This window comes from Panthera pardus, unplaced genomic scaffold, assembly GCF_024362965.1.
Source record: "Panthera pardus isolate Hobbes unplaced genomic scaffold, ASM2436296v1 HiC_scaffold_27, whole genome shotgun sequence".
Lineage (NCBI taxonomy): Eukaryota > Metazoa > Chordata > Mammalia > Carnivora > Felidae > Panthera > Panthera pardus.
Window position 1 is genome coordinate 73,231,184 of NW_026526843.1, and position 26,411 is coordinate 73,257,594.

The 26,411-nt window shown below is 42.7% G+C and overlaps 1 pseudogene; it reads right to left on the reverse strand.

Moving 5' to 3' along the window:
* Window positions 1-5,668: 5,668 nt before the first annotated feature.
* Window positions 5,669-5,934, reverse strand: LOC109260869 (60S ribosomal protein L37a-like; annotated as a pseudogene).
* Between the last annotated feature and the right edge of the window lie 20,477 nt (window positions 5,935-26,411).

Below are 26,411 nucleotides of genomic sequence, written 5' to 3' on the forward strand. Positions count from 1 at the left end.
AGAGAGTGGGGAGGGTGAGAGGGCACCAGGAGGGAGAGTTGCTGAGCCCCAGAACACAGAGCTCAGCTCAGTGGGGAACAAAGGTGCTGGCAAGCGCCATATCCCTCTCCCATCCCCCAGAAAAAATCTGAAAGAGAACCAATTCCTGTCACCGAACTTGCTTACACCCCGCAAACACCCAATGCTGTGCTTCTTTGGATCCATCCCTCCACAGGTCGGCCTCCCTCCCAGTGCTGCAGGGCCCCTCCCACAGGGGACCACCAATGACAAAGCAAGCTAAGCCTGCCCCTTCCTCCCCAGTGCACCTTGTGGATCCACCCTGCCTTATATGCCAGATCCCAATGAAGCAGCACCACAAGCCTGGTAGTGTGCAAGTATCCCAGATAAGGGCCACACCACTCCACAGTGAGCCCTGCCCCTGGGAGAGGGGAAGATAAGGTACACACCACTCTGACTGTGGCCCCAGTGGTGGGCTGGGGAAGACATTTGGTCTGACTGTGGCCCTGCCCACCAACACAAGTTACGCTGGACAGCACAAGGGAAGTGCCCTGCAGTTAGGAGCCACCGCAGGGACTACCCAAAATGACGAAACAGAAGAATTCTCCTCAAAAGAAACTCCAGGAAGTAGCAACAGCTAACAAACTGATCAAAATCGATTTAAGCAATGTAATGGAACAAGAATTTACAATAATAGTCATAAAATTAATCGCTGGGCTTGAAAACAGCATAGAAGACAGCAGAGAATCTATTGCTACAAAGATCAAGGGACTAAGAAACAGTCAGGAGGAGGTCAAAAATGCTATAAATGAGGTGCAAAATAAAACGGACATGGCCATAGCATGGATTGAAAACACATAGGAGAGAACAGGTGAATTAGAAGAAAAAATTATGGAAAAAGACGAAGCTGAGAAAAAGACAGATAAAAAAATCCAGGAGTGTGAGGGGAGAATTAAAGAACTAAGTGATGCTATGAAACATAGTAATATATGCATAATTGGGATTCCAGATGAGGAAGAGAAAGAGAGAAAGGGGCTTAAGGTGTACTTGAAGAAATCATAGCTGAGAAATTCCCTGATCTGGGGAAGGAAAAAGGCATTGGAATGAAAGAGGTACAGAGAACTCCCTTCGGACGTAACTTAAATCAGTCTTCTGCACGACATATCATAGTGAGACTGGCAAAAGGCAAGGATAAAGAGAAAATTCTGAAAGCAGCTAGAGATAAATATGTTCTAACATATAAAGGGAGACCGATAAGACTAGTGATGGATCTATCTACTGAAACTTGGCAGGCCAGAAAGGAATGGCAGGAAATCTTCAATGTGATGAATAGAAAAAATATGCAGCTGAGAATCCTTTATACAGCAAGACTGTCATTCAGAATAGAAGGAGAGATAAAGGTTTTACCAAACAAACAAAACCTGAAGGAAATTATCACCACTAAACCAGCCCTACAAGAGACCCTAAGGGAGACTCTGTGAGTGAAATGTTGCAGGGAGCACAAAGAACCAGAGACATCACTACAAGCATGAAAACTACAGACATCATAATGACTCTAAACCCATCTTTCAATAATAACACTGAATGTAAATAAATGAAATGCTCCAACAAAAAGACATAGGGTATCAGAATGGATAAAAACAAACAAACAAGACCCATCTATTTGCTCTCTACAAGAGACTCATTTTACACCTGAGGACACCTTCAGATTGAAAGTGAGGGGATGGAGAAGTATCTATCTTGGTACTGGAAGTCAAAAGAAAGCTGGAGTAGCCTTACTTATATCAGAGAAACTAGATTTTAAATTAAAGGCTGTAACAAGAGATGAAGAAGGGCATTATATAATAATTACAGGGTCTATCCATCAGGAAGAGCTAACAATTATATATGTCTATGTGCCAAACACGGGAGCCCCCAAATACATGAAACAATCACAAACATAAACAACCTTATTGATAAGAATACGGTATTTGCAGGGGACTTTAATACCCCACTTACAACAATGGATAGATCATCTAGACACAGGATAAGTAAAGAAACAAGGGCCCCGAATGATACATTGGATCAGATGGACTTGACAGATATATTTAGAACTCTGCATCCCACAGCAACAGACTATACTTTCTTCTCAAGTGCACATGGAACATCCTCCAAGATACATCACATACTGGGTCACAAAACAGCCCTTCATAAGTATACAAGAATTGAGATCATACAATGCACACTTCCAGACCACAATGGTATGAATCTTGAAATCAACCACAGGAAAGTCTGGAAAACCTCCAAAAGCATGGAGGTTAAAGAACACCCTACTAAAGAATCAATGGGCCAACCAGGCAATTAGACAAGAAATTAAAAAAATATAAGCAAACAAATGAAAACGAAAACACAACAATCCAAATGCTTTGGGATGCAGCAAAGGCAGTCCTGAGAGGAAAATAAATTGCAATCCAGGCCTATCTCAAGAAACAGGAACAATCCCAAATACAAAACCTAACAGCACACCTAAAGGAAATAGAAGCAGAACAGCAAAGACACCCCAAACTCATCAGAAGAAGAGAAATAATAAAGACCAGAGCAGAAATAAACAGTATAGAATCTAAAAAAAATCTGTAGAGCATATCAATGAAACCAAGAGTTGGTTTTTTTTGGAAAAATAAACAAAATTGAAAAACCCTAGCTATGCTTCCCAAAAAGAAAAGGGAAAGGATACAAATAGATAAAGTCATGAATGAAAATGGAATTATTACAACCAATCCCTCAGAAATACAAGCAATTATCAGGGAATAAATAATTATATGCCAACAAACTGGAAAACATGGAAGAAATGGACAAATTCCTAAGCACACACACACTTGCAAAACTCAAACAGGAAGAAATAGCTTGAACAGACCCATAACCAGCAAAGAAATTGAATCAGTTATCAAAAATCTTGCCACAGGTAAGAGTCCAGGACCAGATGGCTTCCTGGGGGAATTCTACAAGACATGTAAAGCGGAGATAATACCTATGCTTCTCAAGCTGTTCCAAAAAACAGAAAGGAAAGGAAAACTTCCAGACCATTCTATGAAGCGAGCATAGAATACTGATTGCTAAAAATTCTTTGATTCCTAAACCAGACAGAGACCCAGCAAAAAAAGACAACTAGAGGCCAATATCCCTGATGAATATGGATGCAAAAATTTTCAATAAGATACTAGCAAATCTAATTCAACAGCATATAAAAATAATTGTTCACTATGACCAAGTGGGATTCATTCCTGGTCTGCAGTGCTGGTTCAACACTCACAAATTAATCAATGTGATACATCACATTAATAAAAGAAAAGATAAGAACCATATGATCCTGCCAATCGATGCAGAAAAAACATTTGACAAAATTCAGCATCCTTTCTTAATAAACACCCTTGAGAAAGTCGGGATAGAAGGAACATACTTAAACATCATAAAAGCCATTTACAAAAAGCCCACAGCTAACATCATCCTTAATGGGGAAAAACTGAGAGCTTTCCCCCTGAGATCCAGAACACGACAGGGATGTCCATTCTCACCGCTGTTTTTTAACATACTGTTGGAAGTGCCAGCATCAGCAATCAGACAACAAAAGGAAATCCAAGTCATCAAAATTGCCAAAGATGAAGTCAAGCTTTCACTTTTTGCAGATGATATGATTTATACATGAAAAACCCAATAGACTCCACCAAATGTTTACTAGAACTGATATATGAATTCAGCAAAGAACAGAAAGTCAATGTACAGAAATCGGTTGCATTCTTACCCACCAATAATGAAGTAACAGAAAGACAAATAAAGAAACTGATCCCATTCACAATTGCACCAAGAAGCATAAAATACCTAGGAATAAACCTAATCAAAGATGTAAAAGATCTGTATGCTAAAAACTATAGAAAGCTTATGAAGGAAATTGAAGAAGACATAAAGAAATGGAAAAACATTCCGTGCTCATGGATTGGAAGAATAAATATTGTTCAAATGTCAATATTACCCATAGCTATCTACACATTCAATGCAATCCCAATCAAAATTGCACCAGCATTCTTCTCAAAGCTAGAAGAAGCAATCCTAAATTTTGTATGGAACCACAAAAGATCCCAAATAGCCAAAGTAATTTTGAAGAGAAAGACCACAGCAGGAGGCATCACAATCCCAGAGGTTAGCCTCTACTACAAACCTGTAATCATCAAGACAGCATGGTATTGGCACAAACAGACACATAGACCAATGGAATAGATTAGAAACCCCAGAACTAGACCCACAAATGTATGGCCAACTAATCTTTGACAAAGCAGGAAAGAATATCCAATGGAAAAAAGATAGTCGCTTTAACAAATGGTGCTGGGAGAACTGGACAGCAACATGCAGAAGATTGAAACTAGACCACTTTCTGACACCATTCACAAAAATAAACTCAAAATGGATAAAGGACCTGAATGTGAGACAGGAAACCATCAAAACCCTAGAGGAGAAAGCAGGAAAAGACCTCTCTGACCTCAGCCGTAGCAATTTCTTACTTGAAACATCCCCAAAGGCAAGGGAATTCAAAGCAAATGAAGTATTAGGACCTCATAAAGATAAAAAGCTTCTGCACTGCAAAGGAAACAATCAACAAAACTAAAAGGCAATCAACGGAATTGGAAAAGATATTTGCAAATGACATATTGGACAAAGAGCTAGTATCCAAAATCTGTAAAGAGTTCACGGATCTCCCCACCCGAAAAACAAATAATCCAGTGAAGACATGGGCAGAAGACGTGAATAGACACTTCTCTACAGAAGACATCCAGATGGCCAGCAGGCACATGAAAAGATGCTCAACATCCCTCCTCATCAGGGAAATACAAATCAAAACCACACTCAGATACCACCTCACTCCGGTCAGAATGGCTAAAATGAACAAATCAGGAGACTATAGATGCTGGAGAGGATGTGGAGCAACAGGAACCCTCTTGTACTATTGGTGGGAATGCAAACTGGTGCAGCCACTCTGGAAAACAGTGTGGTGGTTCCTCAAAAAATTAAAAATATACCTACCCTATGACCCAGCAGTAGCACTGCTAGGAGCTTACCCAAGGGATACAGGAGTGCTGATGCATAGGGGCACTTGTACCCCAATGTTTATAGCAGCACTTTCAACAATACCCAAATTATGGAAAGAGCCTAAATGTCCATCAAGTGACGAATGGATAAAGAAATTGTGGTTTATATACACAATGGAATACTACGTGGCAATGAGAAAGAATGAAATATGGCCTTTAGAAGCAACGTGGATGGAACTGAAGAGTGTTATGCTAAGTGAAATAAGTCATACAAATACAGTTACCATATGTTTTCACTCTTATGTGGATCCTGAGAAACTTAACAGAAGTCCATGGGGGAGGGGAAGAAAAAAAAAAGGGGTTAGAGAGGGAGAGAGCCAAAGCATAAGAGACTCTTAAAAACTGAGAACAAACTGAGGGTTGATGGGGTGTGGGAGGGAGGGGAGGGTGGTTGATGGGTATTGAGGAGGGCTGCTTTTGGGATGAGCACTTGGTGTTGTATGGAAACCAATTTGACAATAAATTTCATATAAAAAATGAAAAAAATAAACATTAAAAAATAAACTATTTAACCCATTCATTATAGGCTGGCAAAGTTTCAAATGGTGAAGCTTCTACTGGTCTTTCAACTTCTTCATTCTTCCAATGACCATGACAGCAGAAGTGGTGTTGTAGGTCCAGGTACCACCAGCTATGGTTTTCATGCAGGAACTACAATGCTAGTCCCCACAGCTCATCGTTTCATCTTGGTTTTGCCCCAGAAGATGCAAGTGTAGTTGGCATGCTGGCTTATTTCAATCTTCACCATTTTTCTGAGGAAGGCATCATAACAGGTCCCGTATTTACTGATGATTCTGACCTTCTTGGTGCACTTAACCATGTCGATGCAAACTAGGTCTGAGTCCAGAGAACTAAACTAAAATTATTTTTAAAAAATCTTACCAGGGCGCCTGGGTGGTTCAATCACTTAAGCGTCCAACTCTTGGTTTGGGCCCAGGTCATGAGCTCATGGTTTATGATTTTGAGCCCCACATTGGGCTCTGTGCTGACTGTGTGGAACCTGCTTAGGATTCTCTGTCTCCCTCTCTTTTTTGTCCCTCCCCTGTTCTCGCTCTCTCTCTCTCTTTCTCTCAAAATAAAGAAATAAACATTAAAAAAAGTCTTACCCACATTAAAATTTTCTGGGTTCTTTGAAATTTTTAGAAGATTGACTACATCTTTTCCATTATTTTTTTTTATATTTTCATCCTTCATGTCCCCACCCTAAAGTTATCTCCTACATGAAGTCTTCTTGCAATCTCCCAAAAGCATTGTAGTTTAAAATGAAACAACCCCATTCATGGTTCACAGGTATGTGTGTCTAGGTCCTCAGAGAAGAGCCGGTGGAAGAAAAATATAGAATTCCCTGATTCTAGTGCTTCTTTTGGGGCAGACAATGTGGTGGCACTCTACTTGTGCTACTGTATTGCCTACAATTATGTAAAGACAGACTGACAAAGCCCAAGCCTCTGGACTCTCTTTTGAGCTATCCTACTTTAGTCAAGGGTTTGAATCCTGGCACTGCCACTAACTTGCTGTGTGACTATGAGAAATTCTCAATCCCTCTCTGTTCTTAACTTTTGAAGTATCCTTCCATTTATGTTCTATTACTACAAGATGCATGATTTTATGCAGCTTCTCTCATGAGGGCTTCAGAGACTAGGTAGGTCCACTATCATTCTCATTCTCTCTCTCATCTCTTCCATTTCCTTCTTTCTTCTGTCTCACCCTCTTTCTATGGCTTCTCTGTCTCTTCTTGTCTCTCTCTCTCTCTCTCTCTCTCTCTATATATATATATATATATATATATATATATGTTTTATATTTTTGTTTCTCTCTTTGTCCCTCTTTCTGTTTTCTCCCCATCTTCTCCCTCTCTGGCATTCTCTCTTCCTCCCTCTTTGTTTCTCTTTTTTTCTGCATCTCTCTGTCTCTGATTCTTTCACTCTCTCTGCCCCACCCCCATCCCCAGGAAGTGAATCTGGCTGAATAGCTCCCAACTCAAAATAGCTTTGATGCTTCATGAGTGCTGCTGGTGAGTAGAAGTAAAAAATGAGGTCCCTATGAAGGCCTCAGGAAGATCAAATCCCCCATGCAGTCCCTAGGGAAGGGCTCACAGAACTAAGGAGGAAGGCAGCAGGATGAAGCAGGGCCAGCTGGCTTTTACCCTCTAGCCTTTCACCCAAAGACAGAGCATTGCTCACAGATCACAAAGGATCTTCATCTCCTAGATGGTCTGAGCCAGAGGTTTTTAACAACCATATACTCCCTCTTCCATCTCCTGTGCCCCATAATTTTACAAAGGTGAAAACTGAGGACCACAGACATGAAAGGAATGGGCCACTACTCCACAGTGAAGTAATACAAGACCTGGAAACAGAATGTTGGTATCCTGATTCCTAACCAAGTGCTCTGGAAAAAAAAAAATTATAAGAGTGATTCAACACCATCAGTTTAAAGACACTTTTCAGAGTATTTTTCTAAGAGAAAGAATGTTGAGTATAGTAATAGGTTGGTGGAGACTCAATAGATATCCAGATTGTGAACATTTGAGGAGAGGGTCCAGGTCTCTTTTGTCTCCAATGAAAGCCTAATACAGTGTCTGTCCCAAAGTCAGTGATAAATAAATGAGGGAGGGAGCTGACATCAGGACACTTGAGGGACACTGCTGACTCCTCTGGGGCTCTGGATATATACATAGAACACTCTAGAAACTTGAAAATCAATGGGTCAAGACACTGATTGCCCAGTCAAAACTCCCCCTTTACCAACTCCCATAAATCAGTTTCTTCTTTATAAAAGGATTAATAGTATCTTTCTCATCTGGCCCCCTGGGGCTTGGAGCAGTAGTAATTTTTTAAAAAGAAAAGATAAGAAAGAGCTTTGACAAAAACAAAACAGTGCTCTGCAAATGTGATGGTTGGGTGTTATAGTGATGTCCCAGCTAGCAATTATGTTCTCAGCAGCAACTATGAGTCATCTTCTTACTCTCAAAACTGGGGACCTTGAAAGGGGAGAAATCAGTTGAACCTTTTGTTATGTGATTTTTCTGTGAAGGGGCACCAGAACAGGGGTGAACAGAGACCCCAAATATACACTGTCCAGATTCTAGCTTCCTAGGCACTAGTCAGCTTAAGCAAGGGCAGCATTCCCTACTCTCTTATTTAATTCTGAGATACCAAGTCCTCAAGCCACTGGGGTTTCTGAGGGACTAGAAGTCAGAATCCCCAATTTCTGTTCAGTCTCAGTTTTATAGCCAGCTATGGGCTCTAGCTTTGACTGTAACTAATTTACTCTGTGATTTCAGTCAAATTGCATTCCCTCTATGAGCCTTTCCTGTTTGTAATATACAGAATGATTTAGATGTGTAAAATTATCTTTCAAGAGTCCTGGACTAGGATTTAGACTACCTGGATTCACATACTAGCTTTGTCACAATAACTGCATGACCTCAGACAAGTTCTTCACTGGGCCTCAGTTTTGGCAACTATAAAATGAAGTATTTGGATTTCAAGAATTCTGAGATTCAGGAAATCTGAGTTCTAGCTCTAATTGTCATAGAGTGAATTATTTTCTCAGTTTAGACTGGTCTTATAAATTCTCTGGGCTTCAATTTCCCCATTTGTATCATGAGGGAGTTCAAATATTTACACACATCCTCTGATTCTAATAGCCTGTAGTTCTAACATGTTACAAGCACTGAAAATTAAGTGAAGAGGGTAGGAGGCCATGTCCAGAATTTCTCATAAATTAGCAGTGGCTGCCCTCTATAGATCTGACCTGAAACTGCAGGACCAACTAGGCTTGATTTGCTGAGGCAGGAGTGGAAAGCAGAAGACAACTGGGTGCTTCATGAGATATGGTCAGATACAAAAACTAGGGTTGGCCTACAAACCTCCTGGCCACTTCTTAATAAGAGGGATACAGAGAGGAGTATGTTCTGGGAGAGTACACCTTCCTTACCAGCCACTAATAACAAGAGGATTTCCAGGTCTGCAGAGAGCATGGTCAGTGGAGTATCTGTCATGGGTAAAGTAGGTATACTTGGGGAGATGTGGATGAAGTTTTGAGAGTACAGTATGGCTGTGCTGTGAGGGTGTGTGTGAGAATGAGTTAGTTCCATGGCTGAGAATTTTCACATGTGAGGAAAAGAATTGTTCTTAAATATGGCAAGAACTTCTCAAATTAAAGTGTTTTCCAGCGTCCATGTGTACCCCCTGCCCTCCTCAGAGTAGAGAAATTCATGCCTGGGTAGATGACCCAGTATGGCCTTAGTGTGGAAGAACCCAAATCAAGAAAAGGATAATAAGTACTGGGGAGTGCTCTCTATTCAGGAGAGACCCTGAATGTCTAGAGAATTTGTAGGCTCAGTCTTGTGGTATCACTAAATTTGGGACTGTCCGTGGACTCATTCTTTTTCTAAATTATTTTTTAAACACTTATTTATTTTTGAGAGACTGGGCCTATGAATGGGAGGGGAAGAAAGAGGAGACACAGAATCAGAAGCAGGCTCCAGGCTCTGAGCTGTCAGCACAGAGCTGGACGCGAACCCACAGACTGCAAGATCATGACCTGAGCCGAAGTGGATGCTTAACCAACTGAGCCACCCAGGCACCCCTCTGTGGACTCATTCGTGCAGGGCATCCTGTGCTGGAGGCTGAGGACAGATTCAGATATAGGGCTTTGCTACCAAAAAAGACATACTAAACCATTTCATCACTGTCATTCTATATTGTTTTATCATTAAATACTATTATTAAATACTAGGCAGGTCATGAAACTATACTCTCCTCCCCCTTCTCTTATTTTTGGTTAAAAGGTTTGACCATCCAACCCAGATACAAGGAGTGAGACATAGGAAGGTAGTATTTCTTCTTGTGTGATAGACATGGTTGCAGCTCTACTCCTGCTCCTGACTTACTATATAACTCAGGTCAAGTCCCAGCCTCTCTCTGGGCCTCAGTTTTCCCACTTGAAATGGAAGGGAGTTGGACTTAGTGAGTTCCCAGGCTTATCCTAGCCCTAACATTCTACATGATTCTTTTTATAATGTTCTGTGACATTCTTCACTTACACAAATAGAGCCCAGCCATTCCCTAAGGTTCTTTCAACTCTAAGGTCCTACCCTGGTCATTCAAGCTTCCAAGACTCTCTAAAGTGTCACAGCCCCACCACCCATCCCTTCATTCCACTGCCACCACCACTGTTGCTTGCAATGAGGGACGGTCTTCTTGAATTTTGGTTGGAAATTCTAATAATCTATTTCTGATGCTGCTGAGTTAACAAAGATTTATACAGTATTCCTCAGAAGTCACAGAACTCCCAGCTCTTCCACTACTTCAGCATGACCTTAGGAAAATCCCCTCCCTTTGCTACAACTTATTTTTCCCATTTTTAACATAAAAGTAGTGGACTAGATCAGTCTCTGAAAGCACTAAATTGTTCCAGTATCTTCTAGGCATGAGAAGGTAGAGATTGTCTTTGGTGTTTTGCCATAATATTGATCTTCTTTCAGTGCTTCCATTTAAATGGAAACCTCTTTCCCTTCAACCTGCCACCCCTGAGAAGGGTCCAGGAGTTCCATCACTATGCCCTAAACAGGAGAGCCAGCCTTCAATTCCTCTTCAACTCTTGGACTTGTCTCCTTCCCCTCACCACCCTATCCCCACCACAAACAAAAGGTTCTTTACTAGTCAAGGTGTTTGTGAATGATAATAGTTTATTGTGAGGAGCATATACAATTAATATATCAAATTACTTTTTACTTTATCAAATTATTTGCCCACACATCTTGCCATTAGTTTAATATATCACCCCATCCTTGCTTATGCCCATTAGCCTCTCCCAGAAAAAAACACAGACAGACCCCAGAATGGACTTCAAAGTTTATTTTACTTAAAAGTTTTGTAAACAGAATTATGCTCACAGTTCAGTTCAACTTCCCAGCGCAGTCTCAGTGTCCCAGGCACTTCTTCCTCTTTTTTTTTTTTTTTTTTTGTCTTTCTTAAAAGTTTTTTTTTTTAACATTTGTTCATTTTTGAGAGACAGAGAATGGGGACAGGCAGTGCATAGAGAGAGGGAGACACAGAATTTGAAGCAGGCTCCAGGCTCTGAGCTGTTGGAGCCTGATGCGGGGCTCAAACTCACAGACCGTGAGATCATGACCTGAACTGAAGTTGGACACCTAACCGACTGAGCCACCCAGGCACCCCTTTCTTAAAAGCTTTTATTTAAATTCCAGTTAGTTAACATACACCATAATCTTAGTTTCAGATGGACATGATAGTGATCCAACACTTTTTTACAACACCCAGTGCTTATTACCAGTGCACTCTTTAATCTCCATTACCTGTTAAACTGATCCCCCCTCCTACCTCCCCTCTGGTAACCATCTGTTTGTTCTCTGTAGTTAAAAGTTTGTTTCTTGGCTTTTCTCTTTTTTCCCCCTAAGTTCATTTGTTTTGTTTCTTAAATTCCGTGTATGAGTGAAATCATGGTATTTGTCTTTCTCTGAGTGACTCGTGTGGCTTACCATAATATTCTCTAGTTACATCCACATCATTGTAAATGACAAGATTTCATTCTTCTTATGGATGAGTAATATTCCGCTATGTATATACCAACTCTTCTTTATCCATTCATCAGTTGATTGACATTTGGGCTCTTTACATACTTTGGCTATTTTTGGTAATGCTTCTATAAACATAGAGGTGCATGTATTCATTTGAATCAATATTTTTTAACCTTTGGGTAAATACCTAGTAGTTGAAATGCTGGATCATAGGAAATTCTATTTTTAACTTTTTGAGGAATGTCCATAGTCTTTTCTAAAGTAGCTGCACCAGTTTGCATTCCCCTTTCAATGCAAGACTGTTCCCTTTCCTCCACAACCTTGCAAACACCTGTGGTTTCATATGTTGTTAATTTTAGCCATTCTGACAGGTGTGAGGTGATATCTCATTGTAGCTTTGATTTATATTTCCTTGATGATGATTTTGAGCATTTTTTAATGTGTCTGTTGGCCATCTGGATGTCTTCTTTGAAAACAATGTATTTTTGAAAATTCTGCCCTTTTTCATTTTAAATTTGTTTATTTAAATTCAGGTTAGTTAATATACAGTGTAGTATTGGTTTCAGAACACTTCTTCAAATACCTCAGTGGCTTGACTTGAAGTCACACCTTTTTTCCTTCCGAGGAGCCAGTTCTAAGAGAGGTGCATGGTGGTGGGCATCACAGAAAAAGCCAGGACGGAAGAGCATGGAGTTAGTAGAAGGAGAAGGAGGAAGAAGAGGAGAAAAAGAAGAAGAGGATGTGAGAAGGTGGGAATATTCAACAACAGCAACCGTAAGCAGTAGACCCATTGTAGGTACTGAAAAATGTCGGGGAAATTTAAAAAAAATGATAATTATAAATGAGTAAAATTTTAAAAAATATGTTTTAAAAATTCTGGAGGAGGAAGTCACTTGCTTATTCTTGCCAACAAATACAATTTCCTCATTCCTGTCTATGCAATGTGTGACGATGACATTTCATGACTATTAGTGACTATGTATTGTTATTGTAACTGGATGGTGTGGCTAATATTGACTAATATATTGTGATGATGGTTAATACTACATCTAAAATATTAGAGAAAAATCAGAGATGGGAAGTAAGGGGGAGAAGTGAATGGAAAAAAATGGGATGAGGAGGAGGTCATGGAGTTAGAAATGCTTCTCTGGGTTCAGAACTGGCTGACCAGCCCCTGTTTGGATTATCATAGCATCTTCAAAGACCTCCTTATGGTTCTAAGAAGCATTTGTCCCAGAAGCAGTATGAAGAGCAATGCTGATAACCAGATAAATCTGGTTATCCCTGGGCACTGCTGGTACCAAATGTCACCAATACCCATAACCAATTTCTGTCATATATACACAAATAATTGCTATTGATATCCTCAGCCAATCACTATTGATATCTATAGGTGATTGATGTTGGTACCCTGTTGCTACCATCACTCTAAAGTCCTCCTCCTAGGCTATGGTCTTATTAGGAAACAGGAATGAGAAGGGACAACTTGTTGAGAGGGAGATATAACACCATCCAGGAAGAACTACCCTCTATCCTTTTCGGTCACTAGAGGATTAAGAGAAGGGCCTATAATATGGCAAGGGGAATCTGAGGTTTAGCTAGCCTTCCCACTAAGCCCCTTCTTCAGGTGTCCCCTCAATGATGGGGAAGAGTCTAACCTTCAGACCATGGTTAGCTGATCCTGACTAGCAGGGATTGCCATCACCTGGGACTACTCTTGGAAGAATATTTGTGAAATCCAAACCCAGAAATCCTTATCTGTAACCAAAAACTGACAAAAGGAAAAAAACGAGGCTAGAGTCTACATTCTTACCTTCTTGACTCACTAAAAGATCCCACTGGGCCTTAGTTTCTGGCAAGCCAGGGCTATAGCATAATAGTGCTGGAAGTGGACCAGGAGAACGGGCACCAAAAAGACACTGGTGCCTATGCCCACAGTGGCTGTGACAACAGCAGTAAGCTGGCCCAGAGCAGAGATGGGGTTGTAATCTTCATAGCCAACAGTAGTGAGTTATGACAGTCTACCAGAGATATGCAAAGATGTCCCCAAAGTGAGACTCATCCTGACCTGGGATGGACATACCCAATAGTTCCCTATAGATGAAGAGCAAGCCAAAGAATAAGATCTCAGCCACCCAAATCATGAGAAAGGGACATACTTCCTTCCAGGAGGAATGGAAGGTATGAACCAGGATTCTCATGGTCAGGACTTTTCAAGGAAGTCTAGGATATGAACCAGCTTGAGGATATAAAGGGAAAAAACGGTCCAAAGCATTAGGCTGGGACAAGGTTGCCATTCAACGAATCATCCACAACCAATTCCACCAGCACAGGGAATAAATACATACTGACTAGGTTGAGAAGGCTACACAGGAAGTACAGCTAATTAGAGCAGGAAATGGCCCAGTCAAAGAGTTCTATTCTTTATTTTTTTAATGTTTATTTATTTTTGAGAGAGACAGAGACAGAGAGTGAGCAAGGGAAGGGCAGAGAGAGAGAGAGGGAGGCACAGAATCTGAAGCGATCTTCAGGCTCTGAGCTGTCAGCACAGAGCCTGATGCGGGGCTCAAACCGACAGACCATGAGATGATGATCTGAGCCAAAGTTGCATGCTCAACTGACTTAGCCTCCAAGGAGCCCCAAGAGCTCAGTTCTAAACCAAAGGGCACAGAGCATTCCAGGTAGAACAGGTAGAAAGCATTGTGGTAAATGAGACTACTGTTTGGCTGCTGCTGCTGCTGCTGCTGCTGCTACTGGCTTCCCCCCCACACCCTCATGTCCCATAGGAGTGAAGTTGGCAAACAAGTAATCTAGTTTGACCTTCATCTCCTGGAAGAATATGACCATAGCACACACAACAAAAAGTGTGGAGATCAGGGAAAGACAATGGGGTGTGTGTGAGGGGGGGCAAAGAGGCATGTCAGAAGTATCCCCATTTACCAGCCATCCCAAACTGTCTAAACTAGAATCCCACCCTTCTTGCCTCCTTTTTGGGGGTATCCACTCAAATTGTCCTGGATGTATATAGATTCAGGAACCAAGAACCATGCCAAATATGTGGTTACTGTGACAACTTGGCAGGGCCCTTTGGAAATAAGAGTGTCTAGCATGGTGCCACACACTATTCCCTTGGCCCCTAGGGAAGATCAGGGTTGGTCAAGAAGCACCCAGGTCCTTGGTTTCCAAACATTCAGCAGTCCCTGGTCCTTGATGGGGTTCAGCATAAGGTGCTCATCCATGTGGGCATTCTTACAGGTCTCCTAAGACAGAAAGCTCTGAGTTTCGGTCTCCTTGCCACTCAGTTTGAGCCATTAACAAGGTGTCACAGTGCTTCCTCCAGGTCCCAAAAGTCAATTCCTCTTCTAGGACATCATGACAAATATTGTCAGGGCAATGTAGCTTCCAAGTGCAGTAGCAGCACATAGCCAAGTTATTTGGGAGTGAAGTCAAAGAAAAACTCTTCAGCTGGTGGACACTGAGAAACTGTGATGCCTGGTTGGGATGGTTTCATCAGCTTGTAGAGGCAGGTTCCTGGAGAGGCGTGCATAGTGCTGATGTAGGTCTCATGACACATGTCTCCCACATTCAGGATAAGTTTATCATCTAGGCCCTCCATGGAAAAGAGTGAGCCTGCTTCTCAGCTGGCTTTGATCCAAGAAGAGGGATGACAGGGGCTAGGATTGGGTCCTCCTGCCTTCTTCTCCCCTCCCAGCCTTGGCCAGGTCAGGGAGGGGGCTGAGGACCACAAAAGTGATGTGGAAGCCCAGGCACCAAAAGGACAATACCCCAGGAAAGAAGCTGAATATGTTCCCCCACCCCCGATCTTTGTGAATCAGGACAACAGCCAGATCTCCGATGTGGTCACAATGACTAGCCAGAGTCTCTCTGGGGGCAGAAATTGCAGGAGAAAAAAACAGCCTAGCTTGGAAACAGGTATCTTTCAGGGGCTCTTGGGAGATGCCTGGAGACTCTGAGAGAACAACCGTGCCACATTATACAGCAGGGGAAGTCACAGATAGGCAACTGAAGACTACATGGTCAAGATGGGGACATTTATTAATTTTCTGTTATCACGTAGAAAACTTGAGGCAGAGGTGGAATAGACTGGGTAATGGGGTAAAAGAAGAGCCACCAAAAGAAGCTAAGTTCAGGGGACAAGTGAATATGGTGGTGACAGGAGAAGCTGTAGGGCTTTATAGATCCCTAGGCCTCCATAAGGAGTAGAAGGTGCCTAACTTGAGAAACCGACTGGAGGGTCGGCAGACCTGACGGTGACGGTTTTTTACTCCAACTCCCCTGACATTAGGTCCCAGGCACTCATCAGCAGTACCAAGATCACCAGCTGTAGCATGAGCAGCTATTGCTGCTGCCTCTGTGGGTGTCTCTATTTGGTGTCCTAAAATCGCTTTGGGTTTAATTAGTTCCTTGCCTGGGAACAGAAAGGGGCAAGAACAGAGTAGGTATACAGAGGAGAGAGAAGGTGGGAGGAACACAGAAAGGCAAATTTGTGGGTCAAAATACCTATCCAGATCAACATTTCAATGTCCTCTACTCCCTGACAGCTTGCTGGAGGTACCTCCCATGTTTGTCTTTGAGGGCAGAAAAGGATGAGGGCACAACCAGCCAGCTCCAATCTGGAAAACTCACATCCTCTACCCCCCAAAACCCCCACTTTTTGATCAGCTTTTGCTCACTCACTTGATTGTTTTGCATGGTCCACAAACATTGGCAGTGAAGGGAGAAACAGATGGCTGGGCAGCAGGGCAGGTGGTGCAGCCAGCATTGCCGTCACCTACAGAGTTCATGATTGCTCCTGCATAGAGAGATCTCGGGCCCCAGGACCAAGGTGTGCTCATGGAACAGCTGGCAAGGAGCTTGGGTTTTCTAAGAGTGTCTTATTCCAGCTGTGGCCAGAGGAGGAAGTGCTGAGAGGCAACACTCTGACTCAAAACTATATGCATTTCCCCTAGGAAGGCTGTCCTGGTCCCAAGCCTACAGGGAACCAGACAAAAGGCCCTAGCCAACTTTGCTGCTCCTCTTTCCTTTCCCAGGCTCAGTTCCAGTCCAGAGCAGAGGGAGGGGAAGAGGCAGTTGGAGGAAAAACAAGAAGTTAAGTGGTCAAGTTCCAGCCAAGAGGCCACCTCACAAGACCAGTTAATATTTTGAACAACTTTCTTCCTGCACCCTACCCCAACCAGCCTCAACTCTGATTCCCCACCCTCCCCCCGTTCCATTACAGTCCTCCTATCAGAAGCCTGAAAAAGAGTAAGGTATGTACAGGGAGGTGGAAGTGAGAAACAAAACAGGCTAAGAAGCCAGATGTGCTCCTGACTGTATCCAGCTGCTTTCTCCCCACTTTTTTTCTTTCCTTTTTTCCAGAGTCCCTGGTGCCAAGGATAGGGGTAAGAATGGGAAAGGGGAGGAGCAGGGGAACAAGCCACCTCAGGGAGAAGCCTTCTTCCTTGTGGCCTGTGCCAGGATTGGCAGTGACCCTAGCCCATTGAGACAAGCCACATCCCTTCTTTCCCTTTTTTCCAAAACCTCTGCCCCTAGTACTCCTCCTGGGTATTGAGCCAGTCTTCTATTCTGTTACTGATGAGAGTTTGCCAGTGGAGCACCCAGATGGTCTTAAATTCCAAAATAGCCCCCACCCTCATCCCTTGGCCCAGGCCCAATGCCTCTCTCCCATTACCAGGTCACAAATTTATAGAAGGAACAAAGATTACTACCACAATTCAACACCCTCCCCAGTTCTTTCTTTTTAGCCCAACCCTCACATCCAGGGCCAAGTTGGATTAAGAGTCCCAAGGCATGCAATCTCGCTCCTGGCTCCTCTCCTTACTCTTCATTACTGCCTTGCTGTAGGGCTGGTGCTAGGGATGGTCCCCTCAGTAGACTTCGTGGTGAGAATGGGGGGAGGAGGCATAGTGACAAACACAGCTGTAGCAGGGTGTAGCTCTACAAAGCCATATTCTTGCCTCAGCCAAGTTGGGCAGACAATAACTTGGGCACTTCAGCATTTTCCCAGTGAGAAGCATAGAGGTAGCAGCTTCTCTCACTCCGCATTCCCTCACATGTCCAACTTCTCATCCACAATATCCCATTTGTTTCATTATTGCCTAAACAAGCCAGTCTCTTTTATGACTGTCCCATCCCCTTCAGCAACCTATCAACCCTTCCACATCCATCACCAATGCCACACCTTTTTTGGGCAGACATCCCTGAATCCTTCTCTCCAAGACAAAGTCCTGACATCTGAATTTTCACAATATGCTTTGGGATTTTTTCTAGAGCACTCTTCATGCCAGAACATTATTGTGTTTGTTTTCATTGATCCATTGTATGAGTTTCTGTAACAAATTGTCACACACTTAGTGGCTTAAAACAATATAAATGTGTTATCTTTTAGTTCTGTAGGTCAGAAGTTTGACATGGGTCTCACTGGGCTAAACTCAAAGTGTTGGCAGGACTCCATTCTTTTCTGGAGGTTCTAAGGGGGATTCTGTTTCCTTGAGTTTTCCACCTTCTAAAGGCTAATTATATTCTTTGGTTCTTAGCTCTGTTCCTCATCTTCAAGGCTAGTGACAGTGAGTTGAGTCCTTTTCATACCTCATCACTCCAATCTCCTCTTCTATCTTCCTCTTCCACTTATAAAAACTCTTATGATGAATTGGGCCCATCTGGATAATCGAGGAAAACCTCCCTATTTTAGGATCATTTGATTAGAAACATTTATTTCCCTTTTCCACGTAATATAACATATTTGTAGATCCTGGAGTTTAGGATATGAAAATCCTTGGTGGTGGCATTATTCTACCTACTGTGCCTATCTCAAATGTGAATTCCCCAAGGGCCAAAGCATGTCTAATTTATCTTTCCAACCTCCGACCCTGCACTTCTCTCCTCCAGCCATGTATCTGGCACTAAGTGGTCACTCATCAGTGATTGAACAAATACATGTTATTACCTCTCATAGTTACCAGGTCTTTCAATTCTCAGATAACAGACTTCTTCCTTCTGTAAAGTTCACCTGCTTTGTTACCAAGTCCTATGGTGCCTCAACCCTTTTGTTATTTGCCTCCGTCTAGTGAGGTCTAACTGGAAACAAACTGAAAACCATCCCTGGCAATATAGCCATAGCAGGGCAGTTAGCCAATTTTCCTAGGATGGTTGTCCCATTCTTGAGACAGGGCTTCTTCCTGCTCTTCATAGGTCATATTTTTACTACCTTTACCACCTGGATTGCTGGAGAAAGTAGAAGAGTGAATATCCCTTGCAGGAAGACCACCCTCCCTCAGGGTGCCCTCCAAAATCCTCTTCCTTTGATCTAGTCAGGAATGCTTGCCCCATTCACCTTAACTGTTCTTTGTTAGCCTTCTATATGTGTGAGGGAGTGGGTCTTGCCTCCCCAACCTGGATAACTAGAACCCTATCCATATCTGAAGAGCATTCCCTATATGCTGTACAGAACTGGACATGTGAAAAGGGCTCCCTAAACCCATAATCTGGCCCCAAACCATTTTTGTAAACTCTTCTACTCCATTTCTCCTGCCATCTGAAACAACTTCTTATTTCCCCCAAACAGCATAAATGAACCTATCCCCCTTTCTTTAAGCTATTCCTCATGCCTAGAATGCCTGCCTTTTCTTCCTCCTCCTGTTCTCTCTTTCTACAAACCACACACACACACACACACACACACCCCACATCACACCACATCTGTTCATCTTTTAAAGCCCAGCTAAAACGATTCCTTCTCTGTGAGACCTTCCTTACCATCCTGCCAGAATTTATCCTTCTTTCTTCCCCACCCCAGCAGTTTGTAGTTCTTTTTTTTTTAAAGTTTATTTATTTATTTTGAGAGAGAGCAAGCAAGAGGGAGGGGCATAGAGAAAGGGAGAGAGAGAAAATCCCAAGCAGGCTCTGCACTGTCAGTGGGGCTTGAACCCACGAACCATGAGATCATGACCCTGAGCTGAAACCAAGAGTCAGATGCTTAACTGACTGAGCCACCCAGGCACCCTGCCAGCAGTTTGTAGTTCTAATTAGCAAGGAGTCCCCTCACCCTTGTTGTTTGTTTACGTATTTACTTCCCCACTGGCTGGTAAATACCTTTTGGGTTTATTCATCTTGGTGTCCCACACACCACCCACTCTACTCCCACATACCAGGCCCCAATTTTGTGGTCAGTGTTTGCTCAGCAGATGAATGACTCCCTCATCTTTTCCCTGATAAAATGGAAGGCTCACAAAAAAACATGGTCCATGTGTTGGAAAGTCCTGCTTCTTCCATGACCCATGTCCTCCTTACTCCCAACTTCATACGCATAACTTGGCCCTTGTGATTTTTTCTATACTTATCCTCCGTATGGCCCCAGGGCCCAAAATTCTATCACTCAGATGGCTAGAGAGTACACTTATATATTTGCAGAATAATGATGCTGGAAGAGATTTTAGGGAAACCCATCCGCTTCCCAGTTCACAAAATTAAAAACTGAGAAACAGAGGGCAAGGGATTTTCCCAGAATCCCTCATCATATTAGCAACCAGGTAAGAACTAAATCCCTAAAATGTTTTCAGATTTTTAAGTTCAGTTTGCTTTGCATACAGCCGCCACCCATTAACCTTGCACAGAAAAGTGGGTAAATGGTGCCACATAGTGACTGAGAGTCTTAGCTTCACTTACTGGTCTTGTGCTCGGAAACTGGAATTCCCAGTCATACCTTGCTCTCACTTTTTCCCATGAAGAATGAAGGGACAGGAAGGTCATCTCTAGGAATAATCCACAAGATGTCCACATAAACTACCTGCTGCTGGAAGGAAACATAACCAAACTATGTGTTTTCCCTCACCTTCATGAGGAAATGTTGGGGAGTGAAGACAGCAGACAGCTTGGAAGCCAAAGAGTCAGGCTTCTTAAAGGGATTTGGAAGAGGTTGATTCATACCTTCATTCCCTGAACCACTCCTGAAAAGCTGTTTCTTGGACCTGTGCAGCTGGGATGGCTGTTTACCAAATGTTTGATAAGATATTTAAGATATCTTCCAATAGGAGGTTAAAAAGCTGGGCCTTTCCCCATTTGAACAAATGATGGACTCTAGTTGACCTCCCAAAACCTTCTTGGTTTAGCTGCTAGTAGGAAATTTCTACATTGTTAGTCCAAGGAAAGGAAGATTTACATCCAGGCAGAATAAGGAAATGGGGATAGACTTTGTCCAAGAAACTGCCAAGAACTGACAACATGCCTCATCTGGGAATGGAGATTCATAGAAAACATAGAAAACAAGAGGCTCTCTACGTCTGAACCTAGGCCAAGGTCACCTTCTTGGCCCTTCCAGTGAACTATCACTTTTGACCCCCAGCTATCCCATGGCTGGATGGCTGGGTAGAAGAAAAGGTGGAGAGGAGTTGGGCTGCTAAGAAAATGAGGTTGGCCGTAGCCAGTTCTGGAATAAAAATAGAGGCAGATGACTGTAAATCAGGCAGAGGCCCATAAATAAATCAGGAGAGGTTCTAGGATAAATTAATCTTTCTTCATTTCTCTCTAATTTGGGTTTTAAGTTCCAGGAATCTGTCCAAAGGATGGAGCCCTGAGTGAGTTGGTTGCCAGTAGGCTGGGGAAGAAAGGGGTATTTAGAAAACTGGGTGAGGGGAAGAAAAGATAATCATGGGATGGAATATTGAGAGCACTTGGGGGTTACAGGGGTTTAGGCATAGGGCTGAAGCATATTTTGTGGGCTGGGATGGAAATTATGCAGCCAAATTATGTTTAAATGAAATAATCCTGAAAATCAATTTCTTAGTTGGTTTAGAACTCCTAAGAACAGAACAAGACACCTTTCCCAAGCCAAGGTCTCACACCACAATTTCTTCTGTCTTTCTCCCTCAAGCCCAGAATACATGATGTCATTTTCCTCTGGAGTTGTCTCTCCACCCCAAAGGAGTGCTGATTCTGGAGTTTGGATGATTCTAACACTCATTGTCTAAGCCCTTTACAACGATGGAGTAGTACATATACTTCACCTACTTTTAAACATCTTAACACTCAATTGAATCACAGGGGCAGTCTGACCATGACAGGTTACCATGCAGATAGCCATATAATTAGCATGCCATAGTTCTTTGAGTTTCAGGACAGGAAAATTTAACTCCATTTTACAGATAATTGATGCTGAGAGATGTGATGTTAATTGACTCAGAATCTCAGTGCTGAAGGGGTCTAAGATCTCTACTCAAAATCACCCTTTGGTACTCAAATTCCAATTCTGTCCACTCTGTAATGCCTATGTCCATGGCTGGGTAACAGTACTTGAACACCTCCAGAAACGTGGAAATCACTATAATCTGAGACAGGCTTTGTCCAAATCCCACAGCCTATTATATATGGGGCCTGAAGTAGGAACCCAGGGTTATGATTTAACTTACACGAGAGGTGATTGTGAGATGTGTGCTGTTTCCCAAGTTGGAGGCCTGGTTTGCACCAGACATGTTCTTATGTTGTAGCAAAATCAAGATTCAAGGAGGGAGAGGGTCAAAACCACCTGAGCATACAGAAGAAAGAACAATCCATGGAGTGCTGAAAATCAGTTTTTATTCTAGAAAAGCATCAGGGCCAAGATGAGGAGCGCCTGGGTGGCTCAGTTGATTAAGTGGCCGACTTCCGCTCAGGTCATTATCTCACCATTCATGGGTTCAAGCCCCATGTCAGGCCCTGTACTTTGGATTCTGTGTCTCCCTCTCTCTGGGCCCCTCCCGTACTCGCACTGTGTCTCTCTATCTCTCTTTCAAAAATAAATAAACATTAAAATAATTTAAAAAGCGGGGTGGAGTGAAGCTATAATGGGAGGAAAATGGGAAGTCTAGTCAACTCCATGGAGCCCAGAAAACTTGAAAGATATTCAGCCAGCCTGGGATGAGGAGTTTGGGTGTTGATCAGAGGTGGCAGCATGGGTATCTGATTCCAATTTGGGGAAATTTATAAAGGTCATCTGTGTTATCAGCTGCCATGTTGCAGATAAATATCTCCTCATCCTTTGACAGTATGCCAAAAACTGAAATAAAAAAGGAATCCAGCTCTTTTCTAGCTCTGAGCTACTTTTGGAGTTAGAGGTGGGCAGGGGGGCATTCATAACCAGAGAAGCTAGCCTTAGAAATAATTTTGTCCTTGTTGTTATAAGTAATAGTCTCCACACGTAAAACTACTATTAATAGGAAACTGAGGACCAGTAAAGAGTTATTGTCTACATGACATTAAAACTAAGCATACCATTTGGTCAGTTTTGGTAAGGTTGATTCACTTGATTGATTCAGTGGGAAAAAAAAATCATCCAGTAGAGCTTCTAGTCATGAAACTCACCAAATAAAGTTTCTCTGACTGAAGTTTTTCTTTCCCACCCCTTATTTTTTATTCATGGAGACACTATGTATGAGCCTAACTTGGATTCCTTGTGACCTCACCTTATAAGGATGATCAGAGCACAGAGTGCAGAGGCACTCCTGTGCCCATTCCATGCCCACAGTTGTTATCTGTCAATTTTACCCTTGGTAGTTCTTGATCCCATCTCTAAATGAGAACAGGATCCTGTGGAAAATAGATTGGAGCCCACTTTTTCTCTCTCTCAATTCCTCCCTCTGACTCTCATTCCATCCTTCCCTTTTCCCTCCTCCTTACCTCTCTCCCATGGGCCCAAAAAGGTCTCTGGACTATTAACCCAGGGCCCAGTCCTCTATGCACTGCTTCCCCTCTGCTAGCGAGGGTTCCATTTTATCCAGCCTACTCTTTTATAATGCCCATATAGGTTTTGGCAGTAACCATCTGTCTCTAAGGAGACCCAATGAAACAATGAGAATGGACGTTTTTCCTTTCCTTATTTTGACTTAAAGGATGATTGAGGGAGAGAAGAGCCATTTCCATACAGAGGAAAGTAGTTCTCTAATTCCTTACACTTCCCTCCTCTTGAAAGGCACCCCCAGTGAGGGGTATTTTTTGAATTTAAAGGAAAGCAAGATATTTTCTAAGGAGCAAAGACATAGAAATGAAAGGAAGGGGAGGGAAGAGTACATAAAAGAAAGGGGTCAGGGTCTTTCTCAAATGAGGTTGGCTAACTTAATCCTTAGAGTCTCACTGGAATCTCAGCTGAGTTCTGGAGGCCCTGGGAACACTGGATTGCTCTACAACATCTGCATCTTCTCCATTTTGCTTGGTTTTCCCACAGGAGTTAGAGAGTCATCTTTTATACAGCTAATGTAACTGAATGCATTTGTGAGCACTCATTTTGTATGCTTGTGGTCAGGGAGTAACAAACGGAAGCTAAACAATGAAAGAATGGTGGGGAGGACTGTTGGGACAAGAGGAGTGAATAACAATATAGGGGCAAAAGAAGTTAAGGGAAAGAGAGAAAGAAAAAGAGTTTGTGCAGAGAAAGCTTAAAGAAAAACGAGCTAAACCCATAGCTGGGCATCCCCTTCCCTTGTGGGATGCCATCTTGTCTAACTAGAGTATGGCATCTCAGCAATTAGATAGATAGGGCCTGTCTCCTCAGTGAGTAGAAAGCCAACATGTGAAGACTTTTTTTCAAATTTCCATGAAAATGTTCTACCAAGGTGGTACCTAATAAATATGGCCCTGCTAAAATATGAATTAGTGAGGTAGACTCTTATAGCTGGGACAGCCCTTCTAAGTCACCACCTCTCTCTTCTCTCTACCACCATCATCATGGAGCTGAAGAAATATAAAGGGAAGTTATATCAGCAAGTTAGCCAATGCTATATTCCCCTGACTTGGAGGAGGAAGGGAGAAAAAAAGCTACCAGGAGCTTTCTACAAGCATGAATCCTTAACACAAAAGAACACTCCCCACGAGTAGATTTTCAAGCACTCTGATAGGCTACTAGGGAAGATTGGGGATAAAGGCACCTCTAGTGTCCTCTTAGCCACATCAGAAGATGATGGACTAGAAAGCGTTAGGGCACAGAGTCCCAGTATTTTCAAAGTGGCCCTGAAAAATCAAGCCTCCTTGTCCCCATCCCAGAAATCCAAATCAACTACTTCTTGGGCTTTAATCCAAAGAGAAGGCCACCCCTTTTAATCCAGAACCCTGGAAACAGCATAGGACAGTAAGTTGACAGTATGTTCTGGAAAGGAAGAAAAACAACAAACAAAAAGAGAAGGAAAACGTTTAGGGAGAATCTTGGCTAGTCATTTTACTCCAATCCAGAGGTTCCTAGATGCTGCTCGAGCAACCAGAGCCAGCTATAAAAGCCCAAAAGAATATTGTAACTATTTTAGGTGCTTAGGGTTAGAACTGGCAATTTCTCTAAAGAGGCAGTGCGTTCTATGGGATGTTTCAAAAATCAATTATGTTGTCAGTTAAAGACAAAAGAAATCATTTGCATATTGTTCTGCAAGAATATCCACTATCCAAATACATTGCTTAGGGCTCTGATCAGGCCTATGCATCATCTAGTTTATTTTGCATGTAGACATGCTTATATGCAACCTTCAAAGACCCTCTCTTTCCAACTGCCTTGGGAAGAGGACAGGGAAAGTTACAATAAATCGATTTTATAGGTGCAGAAAACTGAGGCCAGAGTGGTAAAGAGACTTGTCAAGGTGGCAGAATTGAGAAGGACCAAACCTAAATTTTCCAAACTCCCAGATCAGTGCTCTATCCCCTATATTTTCACTCCTAGTGTACAGGCTGGGGAATATGAGACCATCCAGAACTTGGGCCCAACTCAAGAAATAGGAGGAGGGTTTTGGTTGGGCCTGTGTACTAATATACAAGGTTGCAGATATATGTAAATTTAGCCATTTGTAATGGATGTATTTGATGAGAAAGGAAGACATTCACTTTGAAGAACATGTTCTCACTATACAGAAAGGAGACAAGATAAGCTGGACCCAGAACTAAAGCTCAGCTACCTTGAGCCAAGCCAGGGTGTCATCAGCTATGCCATGAACCCTGGCAAGGGCCTAAGGGAACCCGAAAGATGTAAAGAAATCCAAAGCCCAAGATCTTACCCAAAGCTTTGTCTAATATCAACCATTAAATGCATCCTTACAAAGAACTTCCAGACATTTTGCAGAGCCCATAGACCGGCATCCTAGGCCATTTGGTCAAAGAGCTTCTGGAGCTCTGACCGCTAGAAGAAATTGGCACAGTGGAAGGTGACTTTGGCATTCTGTAGAGCAAGAAAAGGTGGCCAAAGTAAAGGAGCCAGACAGCTATCTTGGCCCCAGGCTATGCAACTCCCCAACAATCTGTTTCTCCCTAGACACACAATGACATTCTCCCCCATTTTCTGGGAGAAGTGGTAAAGTAGACCTCTGGTCCAGGCTTAACTAGGGGAAGTGAGAAGACGAGAGAGGGATAGGACAGAAGAACTTTGGGTACTGGAGGAGAGGAATGATGAGGCAATTAGGTAGGCCTCAGATGACAGCTTTTCATTGAGGAGTTGATCTAACAGGCTGTCTCAAGAGGAGGGGCAGGATCTTCCCAGGCCTCCTCCCTGCACTCCACTAGCCTTCCTTGCTTGGAGAAACAGGCCTCAGGCCACCACAGGGAACAAAGCATCAAGTTATTCTAGAGGCCAACTTGGAACTTGCTGTTAATAAACACTAGGGGTGCTGCTAGGAGGAGAAAGGGGCATGTAGAGGGGAGCATAGGGGAAGCTAGTTGAGGACTGTGAGCTCACCTTCATTGCCTCCTCTACTTTTTCATGAAGTAGAAGAGCAAGGGAATGAGGC